This window comes from Pseudoliparis swirei, chromosome 15 (assembly GCF_029220125.1).
Source record: "Pseudoliparis swirei isolate HS2019 ecotype Mariana Trench chromosome 15, NWPU_hadal_v1, whole genome shotgun sequence".
Taxonomy (NCBI): Eukaryota; Metazoa; Chordata; class Actinopteri; order Perciformes; family Liparidae; genus Pseudoliparis; species Pseudoliparis swirei.
Genome location: NC_079402.1, coordinates 18395189 through 18417953, shown reverse-complemented (window position 1 = coordinate 18417953; position 22765 = coordinate 18395189). Strand labels below are relative to the sequence as shown.

At 44.2% G+C, this 22765-nt stretch overlaps 1 protein-coding gene across 1 annotated transcript in view; it reads right to left on the bottom strand.

Moving 5' to 3' along the window:
• The window catches only part of LOC130205383 (netrin receptor UNC5D-like), a 181429-nt gene that overhangs the window by 82243 nt on the left and 76421 nt on the right, over positions 1–22765 (bottom strand). The gene's annotated exons all lie outside the window — the stretch shown is intronic.

The window sequence follows — 22765 nt, the reverse complement described above, 5'->3', positions numbered from 1 at the left end:
GTGCTTCTCTCAGCTCTCCCGGTAATCAAAGAGCAAACACGCCGAAGCAAAAGTGGGTTACCTGGATGTCAAACTTAAAAAAGAAAAGAAAAAAGCAAAGTCACCTATCTCCGTCCCATAAAAAAACACTTCACGATACGATTTTTGCTCACACTGTTATTATTGGGGGCGGGGGGGCGAAATAAAAATCATCAAAATAAATGTTGCTCGCATTGACATATATATATATATATATATATAAATATAAATATATTTACATATATATAAATATACACATATATATATATGTGTATATATATATACACATATATATATATATTTATATACACATATATATATACACACATATATACATATATATACGTATATATTCGGCATGTCGAAGAATTCACCCGACTACAATCTTTCCTCGACCAAAGACGCTAGTGTGAACAAAAAATTTGACGACTGTGTGCAGGGAGCCGGGATAATCTGAGAAGATCCACTCAAAAATTACACCGCCCGCGCCTCGATGACGGACAGGACACATTGAAATGGAAATGGATGGATTTCAGTTATGTGACAGCTGTGCTTCAATATTTAAACTCTGCTGACACTGGACCCGCCCAACAATAAAAGAGGCATCAACGTTTGGTGTGCTATAAATGTCACCTGACCGGCCACAGCGATATTTGCAGATGTTTATTTTCCAGACTCCAAGCAGAATAATATAAACTCAGCGATATGAGCCTCACCGCTGACTCGTCACTTTTCGACAGCTGTATCTGAGCGTTGCATTGCTGTGAATACAAACCGAGCCGCACGTTAAAAGCTTTTAACTGGCTTTCATTAGGAAGCGACCACAGGAAATGGTTCTCCTCAGAGGTGAGCGCCGACTCATCGATCGCTTATCCGAAAACGCGTCCGCAAAGCACGACTTTGTCCACATTTTTTTGACGGCAGAATATTTCTAAATCTTCCAGCGAGCAACGGAACTAGCAGGCTAACCGACTTCTTCAACTGTACTCTGCTTTTACCCGAAAAGTGATCCGAGGTCGGGCTGCTCATCGGAGCGCGAGACAATCGGAGAAGACGAGACGGGCGGGTCACGACTCCTTATTTATGGAGAAGTACCACGACTGGACATCTCAAATGGAATAAAAATGTGCAGAGGAGGCTTTGATTTACAAGTTCTTAAACTGACATGTGCAGAAAAAAACGTACCCAAATAAGCCTCATGGTAAACTATTATATATACAGGACTGTCTCAGAAAAGTAGAATATTGTGATGAAGTTCTTTATTTTCTGTAATGCAATTTAAAAAAAAAAAGTCATGCATTCTGGATTCATTACAAATCAACTGAAATATTGCAAGCCTTTTATTCTGATTCATTGCTGATTATGGCTTACAGCTTAAGAAAACTCAAATATCCTATCTCTAAATATTAGAATATCATGAAAAAGTATACTAGTAGGGTATTAAACAAATCACTTGAATTGTCTAATTAACTCGAAACACCTGCAAGGGTTTCCTGAGCCTTGACAAACACTCAGCTGTTATAAATCTTTTTTTTTACTTGGTCTGAGGAAATATTAAAATTTTATGAGATAGGATTTTAGAGTTTTCTTAAGCTGTAAGCCATAATCAGCAATATTAAAAGAATAAAAGGCTTTCAATATTTCAGTTGATTTGTAATGAATCCAGAATGCATGACATTTTTGTTTTTTTAATTGCATTACAGAAAATAAAGAACTTTATCACAATATTCTAATTTTCTGAGACAGTCCTGTATATATATGACAATGACCCTCCACTCCACTCATAGCGTTCAAATCAGTTTAAATCTTCTCCACCTTTGCAGGAGGGTGGGAGTAATATCTGGGAGACCGGTCGATGATTTGATTGTTTTCACCTTATCGCATGAACAATCAAGTCCGTTTTGAGCAATGGCTCAGCTACGGAGTGGGTTAATTAACATGTTATAAGCAGCAGCAGCATGATTACCTCATCTATCAGCGTTCATTCTCTGGTTCTCCTCTGGTGTCGTTTTTTTGTTGTTTTCTTAAAGCAGGCCGCCGCTGACTGACAGTGATAGCAGACAAAAGCAGATAATTGCTTACTTACTCTTTCCCATATAGCCTTTGATCCATTTTGTCTTTTGTGACAGTGAAGAGACAGCGACATCATTAAAGGCATTGTGTGGCATATACAATCTCGGCCGCCATCGCACGGCCAACGTGACAGCTCACTCTAATGCGAGTGTTCTTTTTAAGGGGGCTCAATAAATAAGTAAAACCCTGGAAAACAATCCTCTCCCACTCTTTTTCTCTCACATTTTCTTCCTCCCACTTCTTCTTGAAAGCTTTAACACCGACCACAAATAAGAGCGGGAGTCTATTATTGAAGGACTCTATGAATAAATTACTGCTGCGTGGCCCGTATGTGAGAAAAGGTTCACGACGAAAACAATTCTACGGCTTATTTGCCGTTTTTGTCGTCTCATTAAATGTTTGGCAGGTTCCAAAAAAAAAAAGAGAAAAAATTAATATCCTGCAAATGACTAAGCGTACAGCTTCTGTATTAACATCATTAATCATCAAGGTTGATTATGGAGGAGGAAGTCACTCCCCCCCCCCCCGTGTCATGTTCTCCCGTGGACCTTTGCCTCAAGTTTGATGGCGATTGCTTTAACCGCAGCAGAAATGGCTGTTGACACAGAGTGGCGGTTGTTGGTAAGAGCCGGCCGTAAATAAAAAAAGAAGCTGCCCGACTCGGCCGTGGACCGGCGGTACAAACGACCCTCGTGTGTCGTTTCAGATCCGTAACGTGTCACCTCACCGCCGGGGCTCGGCAGCCTGCGGGCAAAAAATAACTATTCTCATTTACTTCAATGCGTTCAATATCGTCCAACAAATCAGGAAACGTGTGCAATGCACATTTAAATTGCCTCATTTGGAGTATTTGCCTTCTAAATGGCCTCGTTTAAACAATGAGAATCCACGCGCTTCAGAAATGGTGATTCAATTTGAAATGTGTGGCATGTCAATACAGCAGGACTGCAATGAAAATATATTACACACCATCATTAGGCCATAATAGCCCTCTGACAAGTATGTGTGTTGCATAATGCATGCAGGACGTAAAGAAGACGCTTTAGACACTTGATGGATCACAGATATAGCCTGCTTTAGTTTTATCCTTTATATTTCCCTGAGCACTACATTTAGACGTTTCATATGAAAGGCCACTCCGCCAGCTCCACTCTGGAAGATCGATTCAACCCACCGGCATAAGAAGTGGGCATATCTCAGTTATTGCTTTGTGGACTAACGTTTTTAAGCCTTCATTTTGTCATTTGGGCCGTCACCATCTTGGTTTGTCACAAAAAGACTTGAGACGAGAAGGTGGAGCGAAGTACAACCGAAAGAAGCATATCCTGCCCTCTTGTCTACTTTACTCTAAATGAATCATCATTTACTGAATGAACATCTGGAAGAAGACTTGAGAAGATAGATTGAGACCAAAAACTCATGTTTACAATGTTTATTGAGGTAATAAATCAACTAAAAAGGAGTCATTGCCCCATATATTTCGATACTAATGCACTTCTTTTTGCAACCAGAGAAGCCATCAGAAAGAATGAACCTTTAAGCGCTTCTACATCGTCTTTACTCTTAAGATCCAGAGGTTCGTCTGTGAGCACAGGTGCAGAATCCTGGAGGGATTTCTTCAGCCGTGGCTCTGTAAAGTTGTACTAATGCTAACATCAGCATGCCAACGACGGACTCTGGAGAAATGTCAGGGCGGGTCACGAAAGTCACTTGGCTTCATCCTCTGGGGACGATCAATATCTTCGCAAAAGATATCTTCACTCTCCGTCTATCCAGTTGTTTTGATAGCGTGACCCAAAAAATAACCCAAGGGATAAGAACAGGGCTCTCTCAGCTTGAGTTTAAAGAAGGGGTTGGTCCATTTGAAGGACCGTGTTTCCAGGCATTGGCGGGCTAATGAAAGTGCTGAGTGGCACTAATTGTAGGACAGCGGGTCAGAATACATCGGTCTTGTCCGTCTCACAAGTCCCAAAATCACTTTCATAGCTATTAATTCCCTGTTCCGTGAGAGACAACCGATCTCGTGCGGGCTGTCCGTCAAAGACTCGGTGACTGATGAGTGCGACCGCTGAGTCGATCGCACCCGGAGCCTCGCGGTCAGAACATCATTCCAAATGAAGCGTGCGCTGCAGAACATGTGGCTGTTCAACCTGTGACACTCTGTGATTATACATTCCACAGTTTGACTCGCAGCTTAAGAGCTATCCGAGGCTTCCAGTTCAGGTGTAAGGCTTCACGAAAAGCCTTGAACATTTTCAAAGGCTTATCCATCATTTGAAAAACGCTCCACGATGTACGAGGAGGTGTTAACTTCCGCCAACATCAGTCCGACTCGCTCAGCTTCACTTTCCTCTCCGGGGAATTAGAAAGACTCGGCAGATCAGATAGTTCACGCGATCTCACACACACACACACACACACACTACCCAGAACCGACTGAATACATGGTCTAATTGACAAATGGAAAAGAATCAATGCCACTCCGGTTTGACTCTGGTGGTCAAGAAAGAAGAAAAAAAAGGAGCTGTCCAGGAGCCCATCAGAAACACAGCCAGTGGGCTTTTCACATATAAAATTCATGACAATCAAACACCTGCACAGTGCTTTTCCGTGTCTCCAAGCATCCTTGCATATATCAAAAAGGGACAAAATCTCGAATGGCCTCTGAAAAATGCAAGAAAGTGGGTAACTTTATCCCGCTCTGCTCTCACCGAGCACTTTTCTCTCACCTCGGCTGTGATTTTCTTCAGTGAGCAAGGGCACGGGGTCCAAAGTCTGCCCTGCATTACGTGTCCCAGTGGAGGCCTTCAAGCGGTACTTTTAACTGCCCCCAGTAATGCAATCGGAGTGGCTGTCGAATGTGTGATCCAGCCAAAAGAGCTCCGCAGTAAATGATATGTGATCAGGCCGACATGAATAATAAACAAGGGGACGCTTCTGAGGTAAAGGTTGTATTCAAATCATGTCGTCGGTTGCTAGCGAACAAGCTCACCCAGCGGCGGAGGGATGTACAGTATACGAGTGAAGCCTCCGCTTCAGCGTGTCATACATTACTAATGAACGCACCTTTTACTCCTCAATAACTTAAGAGACCCGGTGCGTTGGACCGAGTTCCCAATGAATCTTTAAAGAAACCAAAAGGGGGAAAAAAAAGCAGCAAAACAACAAGAACCGAGATCTTTTAAGGCTGAATACCCGAATTTGTCGCGCTCGGATGGACACGGCGAGAGAATGTCAACACGATCTCTTCGGGGGCGTCGCGCTAATGACGCTTCGCTCCAAATGTCCGAGGGAAAATGAGCAGAAGCGGGCAGGCGAGCGCGGCACATCCTCTGCACACGGCGGCCCAGATTCCAGTTTACGTAACCACGATTATTTGTGCACACTGTACAAATACTCGTGAAAAACAAAACAAAAACTAAAAATAAATAAATAAAAAGGAGGCACATTCATTGCTCAGTGTCTCAGGTATATAGCTGGCTATACCGCTGCACTGTAAATTGTTTTGCCGCCTCGGCAAATAACGTGAGACGTGCCGTAGAGAGAATGCTGAGTAAAGCTCGCGAAAAGACTATCGCTGCCAAGGGAATGGGGGGGGGGGGGGGGGGTATCATGAGGATAACGTCTGCTACACAGCATCACACAGAAGGCCATTTTCTTCCTTGTTAGAAACCTTATCAGACTTTAATTAACAGGTTAAGACCTATATAAACCTGCTGCTAGAGTCCGGTATCAGAGGCAATAACGCCTTAATTAGAAGATCGTGGCGGCCCCCCAACGCACACTCAGGAAGACCCCCCCCCAGACAAACACACACACACACACGCCTGGAGCCGTGCAAACGGGAGGCAGGACGCTGCCGGAGCCCGGGATGCATCACGTCCGTGCTCTTCCCCCGGAATGAATCGATGTGCGAGCGATGTTTGAACGATGCCGTGAAAGCTTGCAAATCCTCGCCGATCACAGATATCGCTGACTCTGCAGTTTAGAAGCGCGGCCGACTTGTAAAGGAGCTCGGTTTTGGTTGGTTGTGCTTCCAGCAGACACTCCTTTGCGAAGAGGGGACCATCAATCCAATTGTAATGGTTGGTCTTTGTCTCGTATTTCACTGGCTTTGCTCAAGTTTACTGCAGCATTTTGGGTTATCGGCTGGTTCTGGGGTCCTTATGAAGGCCGATGGGCAGAGATGGTCAGAGAGATGAGGCATTGATTCTCTGAGAGCGACACAGTTGACCTGGACACGCACACAAACGCACACGTGTGCGTCCTGATTTTCAGAATATGGATTTCACACGGCAAGCATTGCATCTTATCTTCGAAATTTCTCATATGTCTCTTTATCCTGCTGCATTATATGGAGGAGCATCCTGACTGAACAGCTCACACAATATATATATATATATTGTGTGAGCGAGAGAGAGAGAGAATATAGGCTACAGAAAACACAGGAAAGTACTTTCGGTGTTAACACTCTCGGTAAATAAATATACAAACACATTTACCCAAAATTGTAATATTACAGGCCTACTATAGAAGATGCATATTTCATAATAAAAATAATATAATCACAACTGATTAAGAATATAGCATTTTTTTTAAAGAAATAAAGAAATAGGAACTATTATTCTGAAATTTCGGATGCCGCAAATTAGTAACGGGAGAACTGCCACTTATTTATTTTAAATTACAAGAACTGGATTTGTTGAGAAACGGCGCGGAGGAAGCCGAGCGATGTCGATAAGCGATCGTCATTAAATGTGGCAGTGGCCATACACAGGAAGATGGAAGCCTGTGATGATCACAGCAACGGAAAATTACCATTGTTTTGATCGTACGAGGCGATCTACCCAACGGGACCCGAGGTGCAACGGTGGCATACAGAGTAAACGGGAGGTCACGGGTGGTCAAGGTGAGGCCGCCGCCGAATCTAAAAAAACGCCAAAGGGAGGTGGATGGTGCGCCGACCTGTGTGGATTCCGGTCATCTTGTGCTTGTGTGTGTGTGTGCCTTGTGGTCCAATGCATAATGTGCAGTCAATCAGGAAGGGTGAGGAATAACTGTGACCCGGTTTATTGAGTAGAGTCACCGAGTCCGTGTGTGGAAGTCAGCAAAAGGGTCAAAACTTTGTCCAAGCACGCTCTACCGTTAATGATCGTATTCGCAAGGATTATGGGTAATCCGGAACATCAACTGATCCCACAATGCAATGTAAGCGGGCTAAATGTCACCACAAAAAAAATTACAATTTGAATAGAATGTGATCCAAGGACAAATTCTAAAAAGACATTTTAAATTGAAGATTATTTCGGGACATTTACGTACGGCCGTGCGGGACCAGGAGAGACGCAGAATGTCTGCTTCGGGATCAATACCGACCGTCCTCCCCCCCATACATAAACATCAGACCGCAGCACAACCCACATGCTTTATTACAATCTATCAAACCTATTGAAACACACATTCTTCACACAGTTAACTACCCCCTGCTTCATATGACAGCAATTAGAATATTCATTAGAGGAAAATCTCTTTGGCCCAATCGATGGCGTTCAAGCCAAAGGGATCTCTCTGCTGAGATCCGAGTCAAAATCCATTGGATGCAAAGGATCCAATTGCACGAGCTTCGCGACTCCTCCGACTCAATCAATAGAGCAGCCCTTCTCGTGGATTTAGCTGCTTGTTAGCAGGCCTGAAACAGCTGTTTTACCCTGTGTCTTCTGATGCCCCACCCCCCACCTCTCCCTTTTGCACCCCATTCTATTGCGTCCAGTGTTTGCAGCCCACTTTTTTAGGTTCATTGTGTGCTTATCAGCCCGGTGTGCTCAGGTGAGTGACCACAGCCCCACATCCACTTAGGCTTTTCAATCTCACCGTGACACGGTCAAATCAGGAGAGTGGCAGCACGCGAGATTAAATCGATGCCCGGCCAGTCGACTGCTCGACGCAGCGTTTCTCTCCCAGACCGCTTTTCTTGAATACGACCGTCTATCACCGGCGGAGCCCAAGCGGTGCTCGTCTTTTTGTCTCCATTCCCCTCTTTTTTTCTCTCTTCCGTTTCTGGAATAATGGGATGACAACGGCCAGTCTCGGGAGATGCGAGTTCATAATATCTGTGTACCGAGGGATTCTTCTGGAGGGATGAGAAACAGAGGTGACAAAGCAACACAGTCTGCGTTAAAAGAAAAATCTAATTCACAGTTTTCCCCAGAGGTCAGCCCAACGGACCAGGTCCAAACATCTATCAGATAAATCGGCTTTAGGGCGCCAGGCAATCCACTTACCACCTCCACCTTCTGCCAGTTAAGTGACTGAAGTGTGCTGCAATAGACAGGGCACACGGCAGATTTGGTCAGGTTCTCTTGACATTCGAGTCTTTGAAATTTTTTTTAAAAATGGTAGCATGTAATATGGATGGGTAGATGCATGTCTCAAGCCTGGGGTAACGGCAACGCATGCGTCGTTAGGTTTGAATGATTGATCGGTTTCACAGATCACCGACATGTGCACGAAGGTCTTCTCTTCGCGCTGTCGGATAAATAAATAAAAAAGCTTGAATAACAGACATAAGAATTAATCAGGAGTAGCTCCTCAACCATAAGGCTGATATGCATATTTCTCCCTTGAAATGCAAAAAGCTAAAGAACATTAATCCATTGTAAGGTCACTATATTCTATTACCATTCCAGAGTAAATGAAAAAATAAAGTAAATAAAGATAACTATAATCTAGCCAAGTACATAATCATAATTTCAAAGGCAAAATCATTTTTGAGGCAATTCTCAAGAGAAACTCAGACGGTCTCCGTGTTTTGGCCACGTTAATAACCGTGACTGTTCATAGGGAGTTTTACTTCAAAACACGATTTATTACCATATAGTCGTATTACAAATAACATAAATCGACCCAAAACACTGAAATGGCAATAAACACAATGCATATTCATCAATATTCATATTCAGGGGCTCCATGCTATGCAGGCAGATATCTGGAGATCGGAAGGGGCCCACCAAGCTCTATCCACGAATCTGTCTACGCAAGCTGAATAAAATGATATTAGGCTAATTACTTCAACACAGATACCAGGAGGCCAAAACAGCCAGAGCTCCCTGCAGTGCAAGTCAGCCTAGTTTCACCGAGATGACTGCATGCTGAGGCTCACGGTGACCTCCCAGCAACCCCAAGTTCACTGCAGAACCACAAGCAACTGAAATCTGATGTTTTTGGGGAGAATAGCAAATTCCTTGACACATAGATGTGTCAGTGCGACTGTAAAATGATGAGTTGTGAGGGCTTTGTTTCCCCGTTGGTAAGAGGCGCGCATCATAAAGCTAGGATCTTTTGGGAAGGTTTCATGGGATAATAAACACGTTATCACAGACTGCTGGTATTATTTAACACAACCAGCTCTTAGATTTATGAAGGGTGTACTTGCACGATGTTATTCTGAAAATCCCTCGTAATAAGACATCTTTTTAACAACGAACAGACAAGTCTTCCACGACAACGTTCTGCAACGACGCCACAGGGGCGATCCTCGTACCGGGTCCGTCTGTGCACAACTTTACCAAGCACCCCCTCTCATTGATGTAACAGTAAAGACTCCCATAAGAGGCACAGCCCTGTGGACAGATATGAGACACATATACCTTAGGTATTCACACATTTGTCATTCATTGAATGTGTTATACACATAACATCTATTGCTTCTGGCCTGCTTCTGGGATCCTCCCCTGTTGCTCTACTGAAGGTTTTTTTCTCCCTTTGAAGGGTTATTTAATTTCTTGGGAGTTGTTCCTGATCCGATGTGAGCTTCTGGGATATGGATGTCTATGTGTATAGATTGTGCCCTCTGAAGCACATTTGTAATTTTGGGCTGTACAGAATAAACTGAATAGATAGCCTGGGAACACTGCACCCTCGTTGCACCAACAGAATAATGGTCCGAAAATGTTTGTGTAAATTGCTCCAGTTTAGCCGTCGGCTGTTTCTTTCTTGTGGCGAACAGCTGCTTCATGGTACGTTCTTGAAATCCTGATATCAGCAAAATGAGAACGATGACTTTTAACTGACATTTAAAGATAATGTCTATGAGACCTATGGCTGTGTTTGCGATTCCATAGGTGAGCAGGTTTCCAATACACGGTGAGGATGTATATTTAATTTATGTTGCCAAGAGCCTGAGGGAAACTATTCTTTTTCATGTATCTAGAACACGGTTTCAAGACGGAAGAGAAGCGTTTCCTGCTTACTCGCCGATGACCAACACAACGCTGGCTCCTAAAATGATGTCTTCGTGCAACGAAACTGCACCCTCAAATACGTAAAATAGGATTCTTATTTTCTTGTTGAAACCGTTTCAAAGAGTTTGAAACACGTTGTAAACAAACAAAACTAGAAAGAGAAAAACACCTATTAAACGACTTGGTTAGGTTTTGTAAAGAGCATCGAGGTTTGGATTAAAAATTACGAAGAAATGAATAAGAAATAAAAAAGAAACACAACTAAAGTTGTGGTGGGGTTTCACCTCTTTGGTTATTGCAGCAGGACGGTACAGGACACAGCAGTCCCCGGCAGAGTCAGGTCTGCAGGTTATAAGGGTTTTTAATCGAATAATAAAAAAGAAAGAACTGAAAGCGTAGCTCAGTCTCGAGCTCTATCCTCCCTTCGTGTCTCCCCTCCCCCTTACTTGCCCTTGTTTGCCACCTTGACGAGAAGATTGCGATCAGGTGCGTCTGTTCTCACACCTGATCCTCATGCTCTCCTTAACGAGTGGGTGCAGCCTAAACGTAGACTCCAGCCACCACCCTTCCCGTCAGGCCCTTACAGTATGTTGAGGAAACCAAAGTCCACACACACACACACACACACACACACACACACACACACACACACACACACACACACACACACACACACACACACACACACACACACACACACACACACACACACACACACACACACACACACACACACACACACACACACACACACACACAACACGAACAGCGGTCTTCTAGGTGAAAGCCTTGTTTGTTCAACCATCCACCGCACAGCCTTTTTCCTACGGGGGGGCCTTCCATGACGAAAATAATTTTTCGATCAAACGTCATTCACGATGGAGTTTCGTTGTTGGGAACGTGAGGTTGGTCCAACGACGACAAGAACCATCACCCCTTTTTCTTCGAGGCCCGACGCCACCACCATCCTAGAGTCAATAACACTACTCGTTATAACCACAACCAGCGACCATTAAAATTCAAGCGCCGATGAATCCTTTATGGCAGGTTGTTATGTGTAACTATATTCAGGGGTGTTCTCTATAGAGTTAAAGTCAGAGCTGCACACCACTTCCAAGACAGTTCTAAAACAGTCCTCATTAACAAATAACAACATCTGGTAATGACACCAACGTGCACACACACACACACACACACACACACATCCACCTGCCATTAATGGGGCCCGTTCACCAAAGCAAACCAAGCGAGAACCTGTCACATGTCCATGTTTCCCCACTCTCCTCAAACACGGCAATTAGGAGCGTTGAGCCGAGTGTCACTTCTGCTGCCTCATTGACCTTTTCTCGAGCTCCGCTGCCCCTTCTGCTCTGCGATATCTTCATTAGCACAACCTGACCGCGGAGAGAGAGAGTGGGCGTGTGTGTGTGTGTGGGAGCAGGGCTGTGCACTGTACTGATGCACAGCTGATGTCTTCTGTTGAATGAAGTGACAGTTAAGACACCCTGGAATAATCACTGTCTTTGGCAAGGTGTGCGTGTGCATGTGTGTGTGTGCGCGTGTGTGTTGCATGAAGACGTACGAGCTTTGGGCAAGCAGACCCAATCCAGGTTTTACTTCCTGCTAGCCGTGTTCATCTCGTGCCCACGCAGATCCTTAACGAGGTAACAGCGTGTCCGTCTGGCGCCGACGTTTCCGCTTCAGACATAATACTCTCCGTCGTACGGGGAAACGCTGTGAGCTCTCATACCTGTACAAAAGAAATACACATCGCAGGGTTTTTTTTTCTTCCCGCCTGTCATCCTGCATCACAATCTCCACCGGGGGAAACAAAACGTCGGCGTTTGCTGCCTCTTGTGTTTATTTATCGTCTCTGGATTCGAAGATTTTCACATATTATTACACATAAAGAAGAGACGTTCAACGCTGAGTTTAGGGTGGAGCCCGACGTTGCTTCAGATCCCAGTCACTTCCCCACGGTGAGGCCTTCACAGCCTGGTCGTGAAACACCGGCGTCGGGTCAGCGTCTGTATCGGGGCTGGTGGAAGTGTCATTTATAATTGCTCCACTTTGGAGCAACAACACAATGTTAAATATTATTGCCACTCTAACTTTTTTTAATAATGAGCTTCAAAGTGTTATTGCTGCCGCTGAATAAATGCACTGGCCACAGATGGCTGCTCTGTGGTATTTGTGTTAATAATTATATGAATAAAATATGAATCTGATGTGAAAAAACAACAACAACAATGATATATTCCTCACCCAATCCCGAACCCCGCTTCCCACTGATCACTTTCATAACGCCGCGACCGAAATTGGAAAAGCGGGATATAAATGTGTCGCTTTGTTTTCCGCTGTTGAAGCATACATTAGATATGCAGAGAAATCAGCGGCACACCCGAAAATGAACACAAGAGAGATGTTAATGTCTCTGGGTGTCTGTGTGTGTGCGCGTGTGTGAGTGTGTGTGTGTGTGTTTGTGTGTTTGTCACACCATACATGTGGGCCCCTGACGATGCTGTGACAGTCGGCAGAATAAGAGTGTTTTATGGCGTCTCATTGAGACACCCTTGACGGTGACACCTCCTCTATACTATTCCTGTTGCCAGCTCCTTAGCTCTCTCCCCTCCTTTCACTGCCTTTCAGCACTATTTCTCTCTCGCCCACTCCAGCTCTTCCTAAATCATCCTCCCCCCGCACCTTTTTTTCCCCCCGTCCCTCATCTTTTCCTATCCATCTTTCCCAATCATCTTCTTCCATATTGCTCTCTGTCCTCGCAAATCTTCCACTCCACCCATCCGAGCACTTCCTCTGTCCGCCGCCTCCCTAGCTTCATAACCCCCCCTGACACACACACACACAAACACCTCTCTTAACCCCCCCCCCCCCCCCCTCTCTGCTCTCTCTCTTTCCGTTGGAGCACTTGGTACGGTAATGGTGCACTCTGCCACCATGTTCATTTCGGCATATTCCCCAGAGTGGCTCTGTTTTATCAGAATATCATAGAATACATTTTATAAAATGCTGTCGAAAAAAAGTCATCATTTGTTTCATGTTTCAGGACGAGTAAGATTTTATTAATCTCGCCTCTCTGGCTTTTGCATTTAGACAACATATATATATATATATACACATACAGTATATATATACACACATATATATATTTATGTATATATACACACACATATATATATATACTGTATATATATAGAGAGACATACACACGTATATATATATATATACACATACAGTATATATATAAATACATATATATATATTTATATATATGTATTTATGGATATATACACACATATATATATACTGTATATATAGAGAGAGAGACATCCACACATATATATTTATATATACAGACATATATATATGTATGAAACGATCTGTGCTGTGAAAAAAAACCATTGCTCAAGGGGAACAACTACAATAAGGTAGCTATTTGTTATGTTAATCTTCCACAAGCGGGAAGGAAAAAAAACAAAACTAATCAGATTAATTTAAATGAATACACAGGATTACAGTTGTTTGCAAAAGATGACGAAACAAATGAAGTGACGAGCAGAGGGGAGATTTATGTTCGAGGTAACAAGCCATCAAGGCACTTTTCTCGTATTTCCACCGCCGAGTTCTGCTCGTATTCTTTACACGCGGCGATGGCTTTGGAGTCGGTCCACTTATCGATCAGCATGGAGACTAGAGGCGGTGGCTGGCTCAATGGCGTGTCTGACTATAGTGTAATTAAAGCTGAGGCAAAGGATGTGTCGCCCTGACAAGGCTGGCTACTCTGCTTAGAGAAAAGCTATTTGAGAAATCAAAACGCTTCAGCTCAATGCGATCAAACCGGGGCCTTGGGGTGTGCAGTGGAACAGCTTTTTACTCTCTAATGCAACACTTAGTGTCAACTGTGTGTGTGTGTGTGTGTGTGTGTGTGTGGGCGGGTGGGGTGGAATCATTCAATGAACATTAAGCTGTGCTGTAAAAAAACAAAGTTTTAAGTCAAGAAATTGGATTGGATGACCTCCTCGAGAGGAGTTCAGCGAGTGAAGCAACCTAAATCAACAGCCCATGGAATCTCGTTGAAGTCACTGGAGTGTGTGTGTGTGTGTGTGTGTGTGTGTGTGTGTTTCATGGCTGCCTCCAGATTCTCTCTCCTCCTCAAAAGCCTGCGAGGAGAGTCAACGTGGCGGGGTGCAGAATAAAACCCCTCTTAGGGATCATGCTTATCAAGGAGCAGGGCCGGCAGGATTTAGATATATTTTTACTGGCTTAAAAAAAAAGGAAAGAAAAGAAGCTGACGTCATGTATAGCTGCAATCACGATGGTGGTGGTGTATGTTGGGAATAATGGTGATTGGAAAATGAGCGGGCCAGACCCCTACATCACCCCCCCCCCCCCACCCCACCCCCCGACTGCATCCAAGGGTGATCCACTCAGAAACTCTGGGACGGGAGGCAGAGGGCCGGGTGGGCAGATGTCATGCACCAGAGCAAATGCACAACAAGCGCACACACACAGACACACACACACACACACACACGCTAGCTGCACACTCGCATACGTAGGCTTTCTTTCATGGGCCATTTCATTCACTTGATCTTGTGACATGCCAATGATCTCCATTTGGTCATTTTAAATTGTAATTGACCTGTGGAGCCCGACGCTGTCAGAGGGGTGAAGGGGGGAGGAAGGCAGATGGACCATCGGAGGGAGATAATAATAGAACAAAATTCACAAATTAATGAGGACGAGCCGATCCACCTCTATTAGTCCCGACACGATACATAATGGGCTTTAGATATCGGCCGATACCAATAATTAATTAATAATGATGTCATAATGATTGCGTCACTGTGTGGAAGTGACTGGTCTCATTATATCATGTGTAGGGCAGCGCCAGGCTTTCATTTAGCATTGTTCTTTTAACAAAATGTACTAAAAAATATACGCTACTTTTTTTGTTAAAATCGTGCCAATATCCTAGATCTGCGTCGGTGTACTTGTGCATCTCTACAAATGAACAGGTGAAGATTAGGGCAGCTCAGATATAGAGAGGCGGAGGGAAGGCCTCGCTCTTATTTTTCCAATATATAACAACAAAAATGCTAATACGGCTTCACTTTTCTCCTCTTAAACAGGTGATTTGTATCTCAGACGTTTGTCTTCTCCACCTGCCTCTCGATCATTCTTTGGAGGGAGCGCACATATTTATTCCCCGGCTCTCTGGGCTGTAATTACAAGTCTCCAGAAAAAAGAAAAACAAGCCAAAAAAAAGCACTTCAAGTCCATCGGTTTCCTTTCATCGTAATTCTCGTCGTCGGCTGTAACAGCGACCTGACGCTCTCCTCTGGGAGGCTCGCTGTGGGTCAGATGTGTCACTTCATATTTATATCGACGGTGTCCATACTTTTTTCCGTTAAGTGCTTTTCATACAGATGCATTTGCGGGCTCTACTTAACCCGGCTGCACGCTGTAATCACCACAGCGCTGCTCCCGGTACCCACAGTAACAGGAAGGACAGTACATCACAGGTCATGCACGTCATTCTTGAGCTGACGCAGGAGCCAGAAACCTTACTTCAGTTTGAGGACTTGTGTTTGTTCCCCTCACGGAAAAGATCAAGGAAATGGAAGTGTGAATGCCTACTGCCAACTATGCATACTACCAACTATGCCTACTACCAACTATGCCTACTACCAACTATGCCCACTACCAACTATGCCTACTACCATCAATGCCCACTACCAACTATGCCTACTACCAACTAGTCATACTACCAACTATGCCATGGCCCTGTTGATGCTCTGCCCACTCCTCCTCTCAGCCTCCATCTGCCTGATGGATCGCGGAGGTCTGGATCGTGGTCCATGCCTACTACCAACTATTCATACTCTGTCATACTCATTGAATGTGTTGTTACTCTGTAATGCTTCTTTCTGTACACATGACATCTATTGTTCTGTCCATTCTGGAGAGGGTTCCTCCTCTGTTGCTCTCCTGAAGGTTCCTTCCCTTTTTTCCCTGTCATAGGTTTTTTTCTATCTCTGGGGAGTTTTTCCTGATCCGATGTGAGGTGCTGGGACAGGGATGCCGTATGTGTACAGACTGTAAAGCCCTCTGAGGCCAATTTCAATGTTGTGATAATGGGCTATACAAAATAAACTGAATTGAATTAAATGTATTTACTGTAAAGCGGCAACACATGAAGAGCTACGCAGGTTTGTTTCCTGCTTCCGCACAGCGTGACGCAGGACATTTGTTTTAAATAATTAAGGCAATAAGAGTCGAACAAATTGAATGGATATGATAAAGACATGGAAGGAGACTCAATATATACAAACACTGGGAAGCTCATGGCATCCGCTCGAGTTTAAATGACAGTTTATTGAACAACTCCCGTCATCTGTTACACATAATCCGATACTGTGTTCAGAACTATTCAATATTTTTTCCATTTCATAGAAACAGACTCCACTGTTCCGGATCTATGTATTCTATTAGATTATTTCTTTTCCTCAGCGGAAAAGAGGGCGCAGCTCGATCTTTTTGTTTGGTGCAAAACTTTCCTCGCAGCTTGTGTAGCTCCCATCTGCACACGTGTTTTACGGAGGTAGAGCATCTCCCATGTGAGCAACAAGCAGATTGCCTGACCTCACAACTCCAGGGGATCGCATCCACCTCTGTTAACACGTCTCCTTCTCTTCACGGTACATCTGGCAAACACTCGCTGAGGAGACACACGTTGCTGGATTAATAACCTGCATGTGTTGGGGGCAAGTCTTATTAAATCTGTCCCTCTTTGTTATTACATCTTCCTGGAATCGTGCGTATATTCTCATTTCACACTGTGCAGGGTGGCATCGACACCGTACAGATGGGCTGCCAATGTACTTTTTGACTGCACAGTTTATGGCTTTCTTTTAAAGGCTTTCATTTAATCCCTCTGTTTTAAAGAGTGTTTCTCTCAACAGATTTACCGTCGGTATGATTTATGTATTCCAGTCGTGTGAAGTGTTTTTACAAGATGTCTGGCTGTGCTGGATCTGATCTCCAAAGGGTGCAGTGCTTTATTCCTCGCACATACAAACACACAAAGCCTTTGATCCCCGTGTCATCGACTCTATCTGTATCCATGTGTGAAGCCGAACAGCTGATCTCTACCCATCACAGGAACATGAAACTATAACTTCCAACATGACATGAACATTTAAAGGGGGGTGGGGATCTCGCGAGTTCTTTCATCTAGCCTCATATGATACAAATGATTTCAACCCGTTGATTGTTTTTGCATTGAAACCATTTTACGAGGCTCATGACTCCATCTCGGTTCCTCGACGGTGAACAGTATCCCTGGTGGGTGAATGTTGTTTGCGCGAAATAAGAAGCGAGGAGATGCAGTTGAATTGCCTAAAGAAGTAGAAAGACAGTCGAGTCTTAAGTGTCTCCCCGATGATCAATTAAGTTGGATCCAAATCAATACGTGAGCAAGAAAAATACATCCACGAGCCTTTTTTTTAATTTTAAGAGATTGTGAATGACGGCGAAGGATTACGTATTGAACTGAAGGTTTGTCATAGTAAAATAAATGAAGAAGCCTCTCCTGACTCACACGGTAGCGAAGAGACAGAATTGTGCTTCTTCGTCATGTGTTTCCAGGCTGCATTGATATTCATAGCATATTGACATTTGAATAATAATGTCAATAACATTATCTTCTCATATGCTTATTAGTGTTTGTCCACATCGATTTAACCAAATTAAGGCGGCAAATTTAAAAAAAGGCCTTCCATTAACATTTTCGCTGTAGCAGAAGAGTTCAGATTGCAGTACGGGCCGTCATTCACTGTAGGGAAAGTACAAAACTAAAAACATTCATGCAAATGTCGGCATATTTTCTAATTCGTCCACAAAGTGAATTCCTGACATATACGCGTGGATACGGAAAACGGTTGCGATTGCTCGGATTTGTCCCAGGAAATTGCTTTTGGGTGTGACAGTGCATCCCATCTCCGATAAAGACCTCCGCCGATTACAGCGTGAACTTTAAATCTTCTCCAGTTTGATTGGTTAATTAGTTATAGGATGCAACAAGAGCATTGATGTTATATACGATCGGTGACCCGACTCTTTCATTTAAAAAAAACGAACCCTGAATCACAGCCTTTCGGTCTATCAGTAAGCATCAGGTCGCGGTTTCGTACAGCCCCTGAACACAACGCATTTCTGTAACGCCGTGTTCTGTGTCTCCTCTGTCTCCTTGATTGTTTCATTCCCTTCACCTGCCCTCAGCCACTCCTGTTCCTCTGATTGTTTAATGCCCTACACCTGCTCTCAGCCACTCTCGTCTCGTTAGTGTCTGATGCTGTACACCTGTGTTTCCCCTATATATTGTGCCTGTCTTTCCCTTGTCTCCTGTTGGTTTGTTGTCTTTAGTTCTGTCTTCCTTGGTCTTCTTGTGCCTTGTCGTTGTACCGGCCTGTCTTTGTAACTATTGCCGACCTGAGTTTTTGTTTGGAACCTTTTGCCTCAGTAAAGAGTTTTTGTTAGTCACCTTGAGTCCTGTCCTCTTCCTCTGCGCATGAGCTCTTGCCCCTCGCGAACCATGACAATTTAATTTCTATCCACGCTGCTGCTGCCGTGTTTAAGTCAACTGTGAACCCTTAATGAATGGTGTCAGTTGTTTTTTGAGAATCAAGGTATCAAAGAGAAATTGTGATTTTTGGTAGGCCTATCATCCGTGTCACAAAATACGTACGTGCAATCGGATACAATTACCAGCTGGGGGCTGCAGTCAAACGCACTTAGCGAGGCTAACGTCGTGCAGAAGCTAATCAGTGTTTCTCTGATTCCGACGTCGAAGCCGAGCAACCGACGGTAGAGAGAGAGAAACAATCACGGGAAACGGGAACAGGAGGCAGTAGGTGTTGCACCCACTGCCGTGATTACGGTTCAGGGTGCAGACTCCGTGCGCTGGGATTGATGCACGTTGCTGCGTCCTGCTGCTTTCGGCCACGGAAATCCAACATGAGAAGAGTTGTGCTTTTCTTTTAGAAGGCAACGCGTTATGAATGGCAAGCACTGCAAGGACCTGCAGCAACATAAGCTGTTGAGAGAGAGAGAAAAAGCAATTTCTACCTTGAACTAAACCTCCCGGGCTGTGTGCTGAATTAGGGATATAGAATTTAGAAATGATTCCCCATGTTTGGCATCGCTGGGCTTTTACCAAAAGAGTCTAAATGTGACGGGGATGAAGTGATATTAAAAAGGCAGGCAATGCTTTGGAGACAGAGTAGCTGGTTGCCCATGACTCCCAAACTGGAATAAATGACTAATGGAGAGTACCAGCAGTGTTCAACATGTGGTCAATGTGAACTCAATCAACTGGCTAGATACGTAAGTTAAGTGTGTGTCACATGTGGAACATAAGTAGGTTACGTAAGTCAACATACGTAATGTTGTGGGACTTGCGCAGTGTGGCTGTAAGTCCTGTATGTGTTTGCAAAATAGAAAAGAAAGTCACGTTTCAGGACTCTCCTAAGTGAAAGTCCCGTGTTTTATTGAGCCATCCATCAACCGCGACTCTTTACTCTACCTCACCTCACTTCTTCCTTTGCTCCCCTCAAAACCACTACGGCCACCAGATTGACCGCTGCGGAGGGTGGGGGGGCTTGACATGCATGCAATACAAGCAGATGCCAATTCTTACACGGATTTGATTTTTGCGATCCATCCTGATGACGTAAAACATGTCCTTTCATACCTTAAATGACCAATTGGATGTCAATCAGATTGCCCCGAACATAGATCTATTTAAGTAATATTGTAGTATTGAAAGAACAATTGAAAACAATAACTGCAATAAACATTCTGCTTTACTTCTTGAATCTCATTCTGATAACATTATGTTTAATATTTAGCTCCAGTAAAACCAGTTAGGAGTGGTTACTGTATGTATGTGTTCGTCGATGTTCTGTACATCATGTGTGTGTTTGTGTGTTTGTGTGTTTGTTGGCTGGTGTTCAGTGTGTGTGTGTGTGTGTGTGTGGTGGCTGGGCTCAGCGTCCATCATTGTGTTTCTGTAGGTGGGTGTTTTTTCTTGTTTGTTTGCCTTCTCCTGTATTTGAAATATATCTTATATTTTATTCTCTAGACACACACGGCTTCTCGTTGTATATTTAGAATTCAATATGAAGCACATTGGCTTTACCGGTTATGACATATGTTATAGAAATGAAAATGCACGTGTTGTTACATCTGAGTGTTGGGTTCATTCACACGTGACTAACTTGTGGACCCAATGCATCTTAAACCCTCGACAAATTGGTTTGACTGGCCAAATAAATATCCCACAATGCATCACAGCATCTTTGGTGCATGTACACTCGTTTTTTATGAATGCGGTTAACCCTGCTAGATGAACAACCACCCAAGACACATGCAAATACCCACCATATGAGCTGTTTGATGACACTACTCCAAACATCGGTGGACATGTACACCTTTGCAAAGTCGGTTCATGTCTTCCCAAACAATTTGGGGGAACCGAGAGGTGCAGAATAATTGTTCGAAAAATAAACTGTGAAGAGCGGCAGCAGCTTGCTCAGTGTTCACTCAGTCTACTCTTGGCTGTGGACCTGCTCTCTCCTCCAGCCCAGCGGCTCAGGGGCCTCCAACCAGAGCCTGGCGGTGGCCAGATTGTCAGGACCAAAGGATCATGGGAGGCCAACGGGGACAATCTCACAAGTGGCAGAGGTGACATCTGTAAAGTGTCATAATGAGATATTTTAATGTGCCAACGAGGTCCCCGAGAAGCTCAGTGAGTGATGCCCACAGCTGGTCATTATCTGCTCCAGTCGCTGCAGAATCATAAACAGCTCTTCAAGAAGAAAAAAAAGGCCCTCAAATCTCATTCAGGTGGTCTTCAGCTAACGCTTGATGGTTAGCTGAACCCCCCCCCCCCCCATTTATTCATGTTAGGGACTTGGCTACTTCAAGGCCTACGATGTGACGACTGCTTGAGAGAACGTGTGCTTTATTCACAAGGACTTTTACGATGCGCCTGGTGATGCCGCGGCTGACCTGACACGGCTGCACAGACACAGCCTTGAGGTCCTTATAAAACGCAGCCAGCACATCTGTATCATTACAGATCGAACAGCTCCTCTCTGCATGCACCTCTGGTCATCAGTCACGATGGAGTGACTTTATCTCCCCGGTGCCAAGGATAACAACGCCAGGGAGACATCGGATGGTGACCCCACGGGCTGATGAGGGCAAAGACTCAAACTAAATGAAAAAAACATTGAGAAAAAAAAATTACGTGCGAGTGTGTGCGTGCGAGAGAGAGAGAGACAAAAGAAGTGAAGGGGCGAGTGACAGAGTGATGGAGGAACTACTATTAAAGGTAATGAATGTCACTGTCATTCCCGCTGTATGATCCAGGTGCCTTTGCCAATTATCATGACAGCCAGAGGTCTGGTCGCTCTCTCCTTCCCACTGGGGGGGGGGGGGGGGGGGAGAAGCTCCGTTCCAGTGCCAGGCGCTGGCCTTGTTCCAGGATTCACCGGGGACAATGGCTCCAACCAGAGATCATCACTTTGGAGATAAAGAGCGGCGGCTTCTACACACCTAGAGGAGCAGAGATCAAGGCGGCGCTTGATGGCGGACGGGGACTGTGATGCTCATCCACTTGTGCAGCAGACCTCCCCGGTGTTTCGGACTAATAGAGTCCTCTTTCGTCGGAGACAAAGCTTTTCCGAGTAATTAACTGAATAAGGCCGTAACTATGGACACATTTCACTAATTAGAACATGATCAATCCCGTGTAATTTGGTGGAATGTTTTCCACACAGAGTGCTAATTGCACCCAATATATCCACAAACGTCTGGCCTCGCAACAATTAAAATGATGGTAGATTAATACACCTATGCATCAACGCACTGATGAATGTTCTGAGCCTCGGGCCCTGAAAATAAATAAATGATTACGGTTTCACAACACTTCACAAAATGAATCTCCAGAGTGCTGTTTCACCTCGATCATGTAATAAATTGGACTCCTAATAAAGCGTGGAGGATGTGGACAGCATATGGAATCTAATTTGTAATCACAATACAAAGTAAGGGAGAGCAGGGTTGGGTAATTGTTTAAATCCTGACTGCAGTTACTCAAGATCGCCAGTAGGCGTCCGGCTGTCCAGTAGTGGGAGGTTAGTCCCAAGCTTACCTGGTAACCATTAAAACCACTAACCCAACACTGGTACCCCATTAGCACTAAAGTTAACCCAATATAGTGTCCATGCATTACTAAACCCACGCTGTCAAGGTCACAACAATACAAATAGATATTAGAGAGGAAATTATAAACTAGTTTTCACTAGTTTCAAGCAGCTTATACTACATCATTAAAACGACTGACAAGA